Genomic DNA, 11,157 nt, shown 5'->3' on the forward strand with positions numbered 1-11,157 from the left:
CCTATGTGTGAAAAAATCTTATTCCTTCCTTTCCTTTTACCTTGATGTGTATTGATAGAGCCCCAAGGCAGCAGAAGTGTATTTCAAATTTGGGTAGCTGTGGCAGACAATGCAGTGAGCTGGTGCAAGGTGTCAGGATGATGAAGCAGCAATTCACAGTGCTTCATTTGCAGAGTAGGAAGAAAGGAGGAATGCTGGAATGAGTTATAAGTGGGGGCAAAGGATCCCTGTAGTTATAGATCATCAGCCAAATGCAATGTCATGGGATGAATACCACCCTGAGTCCTCAGCAGTATCACTTATGTGCTTATGTCTGTCCTTTGTGACCTGTGGGAACATTCCACTATCTTCAGTAACCTTGCAAAAAATCTCATTTAAATAGAAATTGCACAAAGGACCACTAGGACACTAAGTTAATATATGTCTAAAAATCCATATGTTATAGTAACTATGATGCTATTATCAGGTGGCAATACTTATATGGTTTAGGATGTTCCTTGAGATCATAATGCCTTCCACTGCCATAACTGTTACATGCAAAACAGAGAGGAAAAAAGGTTTAATTTTAATTTGCTTTCTCTGACAGTAAGGAAAAGTATGGGTCTTAACAACCTAGGTTTAAATCAGTTATTGTCCATTTTCTGGTGAAGACACAGAACAAGTCAGTAGAGCAAGTCAATAATTTGAAGTAATCAAGTAGCAATTATTGTTTCTTCTCTGAGACATTGCTGAAGAGGTGAATACTGACTTGCAAATAGACTTGCCACTGTCTCTTTTTACTTTTTCAGAATCTGTTTTTATTGAGCAGCTTTGATGATATCTTTAGGAAAGGAATGTGATGAGATATTCATTTCCCTCCTTCCAATTTTCTGCTGCAGATTATTTTGCTTTGGAAAGCTAATCATAATCAGTCCAATGGAAGAGTTTTTTCATTCAAACTTATTTTTTACATTAATTTATGATATTTTAACATAGTACATTTTTGCACCTGATTCATAATTTCCTTCAGTAAAGATAATAGGTTTTGAAAAAAAGTTGATTTTTCAGATGGATAATGTGCATTGCTTTCACTTTTTGATTTCAATGGTGAAGCAGCACCTGTAGCTGAAACTTCTGGGATACAGCATAAACTGCAAGACACAGAATGGGTTAGAACTAAGACCAGTGGTGTTTCAAATTTGCTGTGCCTACTTTCATCTATCATATTATTTAGATCTGAAATTATCTTCTGCCTGAACACTAAATACTCAGAGCAGTGGGAACTACAAAGTGTAGCTAAAAGCCTCTAAAAAGTTTCTGTTGCTTCTTCTGCCAAAAAAACCCCAAAACAATCCCACAAAAAAGCAAAAGCAAACAACCCCCTGAAAACAATAACAACAACAAAACAAAACACAAATGAAAATGAAAATTAAAAAAACCCCAAACATCCCTGCACCCCACCCCTTGCCATTACTTAGGACTCCCCATTTTTTTTCCATAAGTCAGTACTGTAAAATTCAGTTCCTAGCAATATTGTGCTTGCCCTCTCTACTGCAGTATTGGTCAAACTCAGTTTTAACTCAAAGAATTTAGACTGAAAATTTTGTTGAAGGTTAGCACTAGGATGTGCTAGAGCCAGAAAAAAAAAATAAAATTCTAGGCTTTGTTTTCAAAACTTGCTTGGGTGAATTTGGCTATGAATATTGCACGCTATTTAAGCCTGTTGATGTGCTGTTAATGGAGCTCCCACACTGAGGGAATCACTAGGCTTCCTTCTCACAGCACTGCATTGCAGAGCTGTGAGGATAAATACTTGTGGATAGTGATTTGCAAGTGCTATTAAATAGACATGTTCTACACCACAGTTGCCATGCACTTCTAAACTGCCTTAGATTCACAATACCCATTCTATGAATTTCATATTCATCTTGGAAACACTTCTGAAAGCTCTGCTGTAACAATGGGATCATCATACTGTCCTTCAACAGGACAGTACTAATAGCTGAGACTGAGCAATTGCATACAGCTCTTTAGGTTTCCAGGCCCCTTTCTCTGCTTGGTTTAAGGAAGGTAGACATGGGAGACATCTGTGTGATCTGTCTCGAAATTCACCTCTGACATTGTGTGAAAACTGTGTCAGTGTGAGAGAGAATTCATGAAGAACACAATGGGTTTATCAAACCTGTTATAATTGAACCTGTCCTGTCTTCAGCAATAATCAAATGTGGTGTTTTGGGCTGTAATTGTAGGATTAAGAGGTAAGCTTCTAAATGTGTGGGAAAATTCTAGTAGTAAATCCCATTTTGATTTCATGAGATTTATATGAAAAGATGTAGTGTGAGAAACAATTGTAACTGACGACTCACCATAGATGGAATAATTTTCAGCTTTGAAAATACACTGTTTTAGTAGTAGTATGTGTTACTAGTATATAACTGCAATTAAAATAATCATCTGACTCAGGAAATACTAGATATGTAGCATAAAAATCAAAGGGCCAGCATATGACAAATCTGGGATTGATGAATAAATAACCTGAAGGAAACTATAAATAAATTCTATTAATTTGAAATTAAGTAGTTGAAAAATAAGTAGGTCTATAAATATTTGAAATTTTCATGCACTTAAGTTATTATTGCAATAACAGTTGCAAAAAATGAGGGTCACATAATAGAGGCAGATTGATGTAGCACCTTCTACCCTCTGTGGATCTGAGCTGTTTGGGTATTTCTACAACAAGCAAAAGTTGAAATATCACAGTCTTAGGGCCCAGGGTACTGAGGTAAACCAAGACCACCCTCTGGGTTTCTGAAATACACCAGGCTGTAATTTGTGGTTATTCAGCAGCTGCCACAGAAATAGTTTCACTTTCCTTACAGGAAGCTGGGGCAGGACTGCAGGATTGCCACCTCAATGCAAGCTCCTCAGTCATGAATCAGAGCCCAAGGTATTTTCAAAAGCTAGAATTTAGCCAATTATCCCCATTTACTCTTCTCTCTTGACTAGTTTTAACAAGTTCTGTGAACTGATTAATCTACTCAGTCATTAAATGAGTGAACCAGCAGATTCATGGGCTGTTCTGCATTGAAGACCACTAAAGGTGGTAAAAGTTTCTACCTTTGGAGCTGAAGGTAATCAGGTGTCACTGCATCTCCTCATTGATGGGGAAACTGGAATCATGGCAGCTAAATTAGTTCACAGAAATCCCTAAAACTGAGCTGGGATAGAGTTCTCTCAGAAGGATTACATAATGTGCCTCCAGAATTAGTTCCCATTCAAGAACTTGGAATATTCTTCACTTAAAGGCTCTGAGTTGCTATAGAGCTCCTAACTGGAGGAACACACTTGGTGTGGGCAGCTCAGGGTGCAGCTGCAATGGGAGCTGCAGGTTGAGCTCTGGGTGGTGGGAGCCCACTACAGGAGTCCTTTGCTGGTCTTTTGCATGACAGAGGCTTTGGGGACCTGGTGGGGACCACTCAGGGGCACAGCAGGAACTGAAGATCCCAGACTTTTGTGCACTTAGACTGTGAGGGAATAAAAGCTCAGGGGTTCCTTTTTTGGGGTCCCTCCTTGGAGGCACCAGCTCAAGCTGTTGTTTTGTGATTTAATTATTACACCAAGATTAAACCATTTGAAGGATCTGCGTGTCTGTGACTGCTATGGGAAACCTGGGGTATGGAAACCTGCTCTGACTGAGTGTGGGCATGCAGCTGCAAAGGGGCTTTGGTCCCAGCTCAGGTTGTGGGAGCTGGACTGCAAGAATGGCTCCTGGATGGTCAGAGAGAGAGAGGTTTCCTTAACACTACTGATATTTAACTTTTCCCTGGAAGTGTTTGGAGCAATAGCTAAATAATTTTTACGGAATTGTAAAAAAGTATAAAGTTAGTTATATGATTGTTTCTAACTGATGGAATTTAGGGATTTCTTGTTCTCAGGTTTCAAAGTATTCTTGTGAAGTGTGTGGTATCATGTACACAAAACGTGCCCCTACCTCAGCTGAATACTTTTGACCTGAAATTTTTTTTGTTTTCTTTCTTTTTACTGGTAGGAATTCATTTCTATAAACTGTCCAGCTGGTATGTCAGGGAGAAAAGAAATGAAATACTGAGATATGTGAAACTATACTTCACAGAGCTGAGATCACATATTCTAAACCAAAATCAGGATTAAACCACTTTATTGAAAACTTAACAACACATAATTAACAACCAGCAAACTATATATTAAGAATCAATATCAGATAAACCACAAAAATAGACACTTACAAAATGTTAACAAATGCCCACAAATTTGAAACACCTTTGTAACTAATCCTACCCTCGGTGATGGGCTCAGACCCCCTTCCCCCAGGAGCTCCCTGAGTGATGTGTGTCGCCCCTCCAGGTCTGGGTGCCCACTTGGTGCACCCCAAGATCTCACTCTCTCGGTTGGGTTGTGACTGCTCATCATGGCTGATGATGAAGATGCTCTGTGAGGCCTTGACAGAGGCTGTGCCACTTCTGTGACAACTTGTAGCACCATCAAAACATGTTTTGGCCACCTCTGTGTCTCCCCTCTCTTACAAGTTTGTGCTTCAAGAATTCTTTTCAGGCTGGCTTCTTTGTTTCAGAAGTCTCTGTAGTTTCTCAATTATTTAATCCAGCTGATGATTCTCTTTCACTGTAACATGAACTATGTGGGGCAAATGTCCTCCCAGGTAGTTTTGTGTAATATCAGTCACTCACACTGTTTACTCTTGCACTTCTGTCATTGAGAGTGTTATTCAGGACACCTTTGTCAAAGGTGGACCATGGGAGCACCCACATATTATGCAGTTGAAAATAAACATTTACAGTAAGGGTTTTCAAAGCTTTTGGTTAATTTTCAGCTGTGGGTGGATGGAAACATTGGTGTTGAAAATGTCAATTCAGATGTTGAAAGACAAATGTGACTGCTTTGGTAATTTTCACCCTTGTCATAATTTTGTCATGCACTTGCCCATGCTTGTCTGCCCTTTGGCACAGTTCATCTTTCTGCCCTTAATAGAACAGAACCATATTGAAAAATCAACAATAGATCTAAGTGGCTTTGTGTGTCCTTGATAATAAATACATATATAGGACTCCCTTCATAATTATTATGCTAACTCTTATATAACATTGTTCCCAATTTGTTATTTATATTTATATTTATATTTATATTTATATTTATATTTATATTTATATTTATATTTATATTTATATTTATATTTATATTTTTATTTATTTATATTTCTTTTTATCTTTTTATCTTTTTATCTTTTTATCTTTTTATCTTTTTATAATATATATAAAATTTTATATTTTACAGTGTGTTGGGGCACTTCAAGTCTTGCACTGTGCTCACTGTTGAGCTGTTGATAAGATGAATTATGCTGCATTCTTTTGCTTACATGGATTAATGAACACTGTTTTCTGTTGGAAAGGACATTTGCTCTCTGTACTATCTTTACTGTGTCTGCTTTGTAGTGATATTTTGAAAGAGCTTCAAAACTGAATCTTACATATGTGTTCAGACATATGTGTTATGGTGATATAATAGGTTGTTTTTTTACCTCTGAATTCCTCTTAAATCACCTTTGGCTTAGCAAAAGCAGAGAAGGATGTTTAAGGTCAAGTTAACTTTGCACTTTTGTTTTACAAGTTTATTTCTATGTAAAAGTTAAATGGTAAATAGGAAAGAACAAGTAGAAATCATGAGAACATTGCTTTCTTCCTCACTTACCTGCAGTGAGCACTTTAAAGGATATATATATAGATGAACAGAGATTCCATTTCTGTATTTTTTTATCTCCAAGCCTTTACTGCACTACCTAGAGTAGAATTTAGGTGTTATTTGCAGTGTCAGTAGTCTGTAGGAGTGAGCAAACTTCTCATGTTTAGCACAGGGCTAAGTACATTCAACACTTGTGACAATGTTATAGCTAAAAGTATTACAGGACTTGATGAAAGTAATTTGCAGTGTTTTGGTTGAAGACTGAAAAATTGCACCTGCAAAGACATAGGCTCCAAATTCTTGTGGAGAGCAAAACATAGTCATTGTCTCCACAATCCAGGACAGCAATCCTTTCTTTCCTCTATAGCCAAAGAAGCAGAAAATAAGAGGAATGTATTTGTGCTACAAAAGTAATTGAAGTACCTTGGTATTAAAGAAAACTGCTCTTTCCAGTCCTGTCAGAAGAGGGAATAATGAACAAGGTAAGTACTTTTTCCTTTTCCTTCATGGCTGGCATTTTGCAGCAGTGTGTATATCATTGACAGAGACTTGATTACGGTACCAAAGAAGATTCACGCATTCTAGCAGGAATGATAACTTTCTGGCTTCTGGAGGCCAGTCATTATTATTGCTGTGTATTTCTTGTTTTACTTTAGGTAAAGCTGCTGATATCTTTCTACCTCTTTCTTACTCTGTAACATGGATTTTACAATATGTCCTTTGTCTTTTTCTGTTATAAACTCATATACCTGTATAGGTGGGCTGTTGGGTTTGGCTTCTAATTTTTATTTTAGTGTAAATTACATTAAAAATCCAGGAGGAAAGGAACAATCTTTTTTACTTTGATTTTTTTTTTTTTTTAATACAGAAAATCCATGGGGACCAAAGGCTATCTTCATCAGCTTCCAGAAAATTTAGTGCAGTGGGTCTCTATGCATCACTGCCCAACACTGGGCTCATTATAAAGTCTTTTCTATACAAAGTAGCTTATCTTTAACAAGTAAATCCACTGAAGTTCACAGAGTATGTGCATGATTGCAGCAGGTATTAAAAGCTGAGGTAGATAATACATCTAAAAATGGTAATGCAAGGGACAAAGCTCAAAACACTATTTCAACCCTCATACTGCAATTGCAGTTGATACAGGATATTTGTCACAGCAACAAATACTGACAAAGATACAATTTCCTAATTTTCTTCTTTTATAAAAATGTGATCAATGACAGCTAACTATCACAGCTGCAAAAGTTTCCATGAGCTACAACATCTCCTCAGACATTATGGAGAAGAGTAAATACAGTAAATAGTAATCTGAGCAGGACATAGATAACTGAGAAAAGCATCTTTTAGGCATTGCATGGGCCAAGGGGGTGTTACATAGATTTTACTATTACATGTACACCTGTAATCCAGTACTGCATTCTGTGTATCTATAATTCTTGTTCAGAATCTCCACAATCATGGATTAATAGAATAGTTTGGGTTGGAATGGACCTTTTGAGGTGATTATCTTCTACCACACATATTCATTGACTTACAGGTGTTCCTTTTGCTAAAAGCCATGAAAAGGGAATAGCATGTGTCAAAATAATTTCATTTAGATTAACACTTCTAGCCCTGCAGCTGAACTATGTGGTGAGTCTTGTTGAGGGCAATATTCCACCACCAATACAAACAAAAAAAACCAAACCCAAACCTGATTTGGTTAAACTTCTGCTTAGGGTAAATACTGGAATATTCAAACAACATCAAAATTCTCTATTTTAACATTTTGAAATGTATTTTTATGTTCTTTATTTTTGGTATTAGATATTAACAATCCCATGTAAACACAAGGTTTCTTATTGCTTCAAGAGTTCTGAAGACTTCGGTCTTCACTTACAGTTTGAATGAATATGTATTTTTAAATCTCACTTTTTTAGTGAAACTGCCATTTTTCCCTGTGTACATTTCTAGTTACACTCCTCTAGAGGCTATAAAGCGCAGAGTGGTTCTTGATTATACTGTTTGAAACAGTGCTTAATTTGTATACAGAGATCTGCAAATGTAACAGTTTGAGCCCCAGTAACTACTGAAATGAAACAACTCTTTCTTCTTGCTGTTTTTGTTCTTGTTAGCGAACCTCCTTTACTTTGATCATTACTTTTTCTATGACCATGTGGTAGCTTTCTCTGATCCATTTTTTGCTCTGTGCTTTTTATGTACTTCCTGATTGTACTATAACCATAGCAATTTGCTCCAGAGTAAACAGAACATGTACAAGCAATTTATATTTTGTAGGCACTGAAATTCAAGGCCAGTCCAAAGACAATGTCAGATGCGAGCAATGTATTCAAGACAAAACTGTGAATCATTGCAACTGGATGAATGGCCCATTTTCAGAGCTCACCACTCTTTTCTTCCCTGCTATTATTGCTCTGGAGATGTGGGACATATTTTGGATGATGGTATTTATTCCAAAGCCTCATCTCCCTGTTCAGGATGGAGTCTGAATTTCAATTCTGATACACTGCTGACACTAGAAACAGATGGCTATGAAGCCACTGGAGTAAAATAGCTGCTGAGAGAGGTTAGCTGAGTTTGTGTCTTGTGTCTTGAAAACAGAAATGTCAAGAGCCAAGGAGATTTATATCTGTTTCCCAAACTGAAAGGATCTAGTAATCTTGCATCACTTATTTTGATTACAATCTACATTTTAAAGCCATTTAAACAATTCCTTCTCTAAGTAACAGTCTGGAAGAGGTGAAAACCTGATGCCTTGTGTCTTATGACAATCAATACATCCTCAGGCTTTTCAGAATGGTTTGAAGCTAAAAGCTCTGACTTAAGTCTAATTTGTATCAGGAAAAGTAATGTGATGTCATTTCAATATTGATTGTGATAAACGTTGGGAATTCAGCAATATAAATAACACAGCAACTAAACTGGAGGTCAGGGACTCAAAAACCTTAATTTATACCATAAATCTTTGTAAACTCCTGCTGGAAAATTGTACTATCCTCAATATTTATTTATTTAATCATTTATTGATAAAGGAATGAGGATGTATTTGGAACACACAGGGCAAAACTCATTTCCTGGGACAGAATGGTACTGGGAATTTATTCCAGGGCAATAATTATTTTTCAGACCTATCTGTGGGCCTCACCTACTATCAAGATTTCAAAACTTAAGAAAGAAAGTATAATAAGAAGGAGCCTCTCCCTCAAAAAAATGTGTGTCCTACAGAAATAGAGAGAGTCCAGTTAGGATACTCCAATCTCAGCCTCAGTCTCCCATGGAAACAAAGCAGTCAGCATCCCATAGGAGACCTTGCTAGCTAAGAAACCTGCAGCTGATGGCCTTGCCAGTCAGCACAGTTTAATGAAGAACAGAGTGGATTATGTAAAGGGAGAGGATTCTTTGTAAATGGATGTGCTGTCTGGAGGTTTTCAATTGCTCATGTTCATTATCATATTCAGGTTATCTGGCTGAATTTTGGTGAAAGAGTTAAATAATCAAGAGATCTATAAATTCTGCAACTGCCCCATTTTGGCAGAGTTCTATGTCACTCTATTTCCCACCTGATCTTAATTATAGCTCTGGTTATTCTTTCATGACACCACTACAAATAAAAAATGTTAGGCTGTGCCTCGGTGGAAATTCATTGAGGTTCTTCCTGTATTTGTCTCTGTTGAAATGAGTATGCAAACTGGATTTAAATGAAGTTCCAAAAAATGTCTGGATGTGCTCCCAAGTACTTCCAAATCTCCACTGTTCACTGCTGTCCTTACAGCCAGAGTTCAAATAACACACCTACCCTGGTTATTTCCTTCTTGCTGGCATGTGCTTATTGAACTTATGTTGCCATATATTAAATAAAGCCCTCCAAAACTCTGAAATGGAAATAAAAATGGTTAAAAGCAAAATGAACAGTGATTTCAAGTATAAAAGAATCCAGCAGCCACTGTATTAATTCCCAAGGAACATACTGTTTTTCTACAAGTAATTACAGTCAAGTAGTGGTAAATGCACAGCCTTGTTTCATACAGTCATGACTTTAACAAGGTTATTCCTCTCCTTTATCTTTATTTAACACAGCCTTTGTGTTCTCATGTATGGTTTGATGCAAAACCAATGTACTCTTTAATAGCTTTTGGAGGAAATTTCTTTAACAGGTATCCACAGAAACAGTTGTGGAATCAACATATTTGCATTTCAATTCAACTCTGTTTAACTGGCTCAAAATGAGGTTGACTGTCCCACAGTTTGTATCTCTGTAGAAAGACTATTATAATTGCTTCTTTGGGCAATTCTTTCTACTTTGCAGTGCATGAATGCTCTTACAGTCTGACCCATGGGTGTGTGTAAATTATATTATTAGTTTTATGAGGCAAGTGGACATTGCTAAGAAGCAGAGGATGATGAAAACAGTAGTGTATGGCTCTGAAAATATTTTATTCTTTTTAAAGACAGTTTTGATTGAGAAAAGCTTAAAAGCTGTAATTTTCATGAAGGCTTTATTATTTCTTCTCACACATGTGCACACCATGCACATATTGCACACACTAATATCAGTAGCAGCAGTTGCCTCATGTCACTGCTACCTGCTTTAATGTTGGCAGAAGGAGAAGAAAATGTAGGGCTTGTGGGAGCAAGGACTGATGACACCAGAATATCTTGTCAGCCTTAGGCAACTGCTTATTTCTCTTAGAACTAGACAACCAGACAATGCTGCTTAATGGGTATTTACCTCCTCTGATCATTTTATAGATGGTAACATAACTTTGTCAACATTTGCTCTATTAGATATGCTGGCAGTCTTCCCACCAGTGTTGGGTGGTTGGGGTTTTTTTGCTGAAGTTCTTTGGGGGAATGTTTTTGGTTGATTGGTTTTTGTTGTTGTTGGGTTTTTTCTTTTTTTAATCTATGTCTATCGTTGAGTTTAGAAATTCAGAAAATACTCCCTGTCCCTTCCAGAATTTGTTTTGTTTTAGTTGTGAAAGCACTGTAAGTCTGGTATAAGAAATCATTGAAACATTGCTTTACTTTAATCACGCATGGGAACAACAATGGGGATTTGAAACAATGAAATAATTCTTGCAGAAGTTCAAATTACTCAAGACAGCTTTGTACTACATTTAAAAGGACTCCAACCTCTTAGGCCTTGTAGTAATGGAACATTTGATTCAAAGTTACTGAACTTCAGCTTTTGTTTTATCAGAAGCTTATAGTGTAGGCATGGCTTAAATGATGAAAGGTAGATAAAGACACCTTTGCTCATGTGCTTACATAAAAAATACACCTAAAAAGGAACATGAGCTGACAAATCAAGGCTAAAGAAAAAAAATTGCATCAGATTGGCATTGGATGGAAAGAAAAACACAAGCTATAAATTTAATGGCATAGAAATGTGTATGTGTTTGAGCCTTGAACAACTGGTTGTAGCAGTTTAAAGAAAAAGAT

The 11,157-nt window shown here is 36.8% G+C and overlaps 1 long non-coding RNA gene across 1 annotated transcript; it reads left to right on the top strand.

Moving 5' to 3' along the window:
* The first annotated feature begins 2,004 nt into the window (after positions 1-2,004).
* On the top strand, positions 2,005-6,735 carry LOC111942456 (uncharacterized). Its single transcript, XR_015289823.1, has 4 exons — positions 2,005-2,237; positions 2,859-2,926; positions 6,080-6,194; positions 6,581-6,735. It is a non-coding gene; the product is annotated as an uncharacterized LOC111942456 (long non-coding RNA).
* The last annotated feature ends 4,422 nt before the right edge of the window (positions 6,736-11,157 follow it).

Source organism: Cyanistes caeruleus, chromosome 8, assembly GCF_971803275.1.
Source record: "Cyanistes caeruleus chromosome 8, bCyaCae1.hap1.1, whole genome shotgun sequence".
Classification (NCBI taxonomy): Eukaryota; Metazoa; Chordata; class Aves; order Passeriformes; family Paridae; genus Cyanistes; species Cyanistes caeruleus.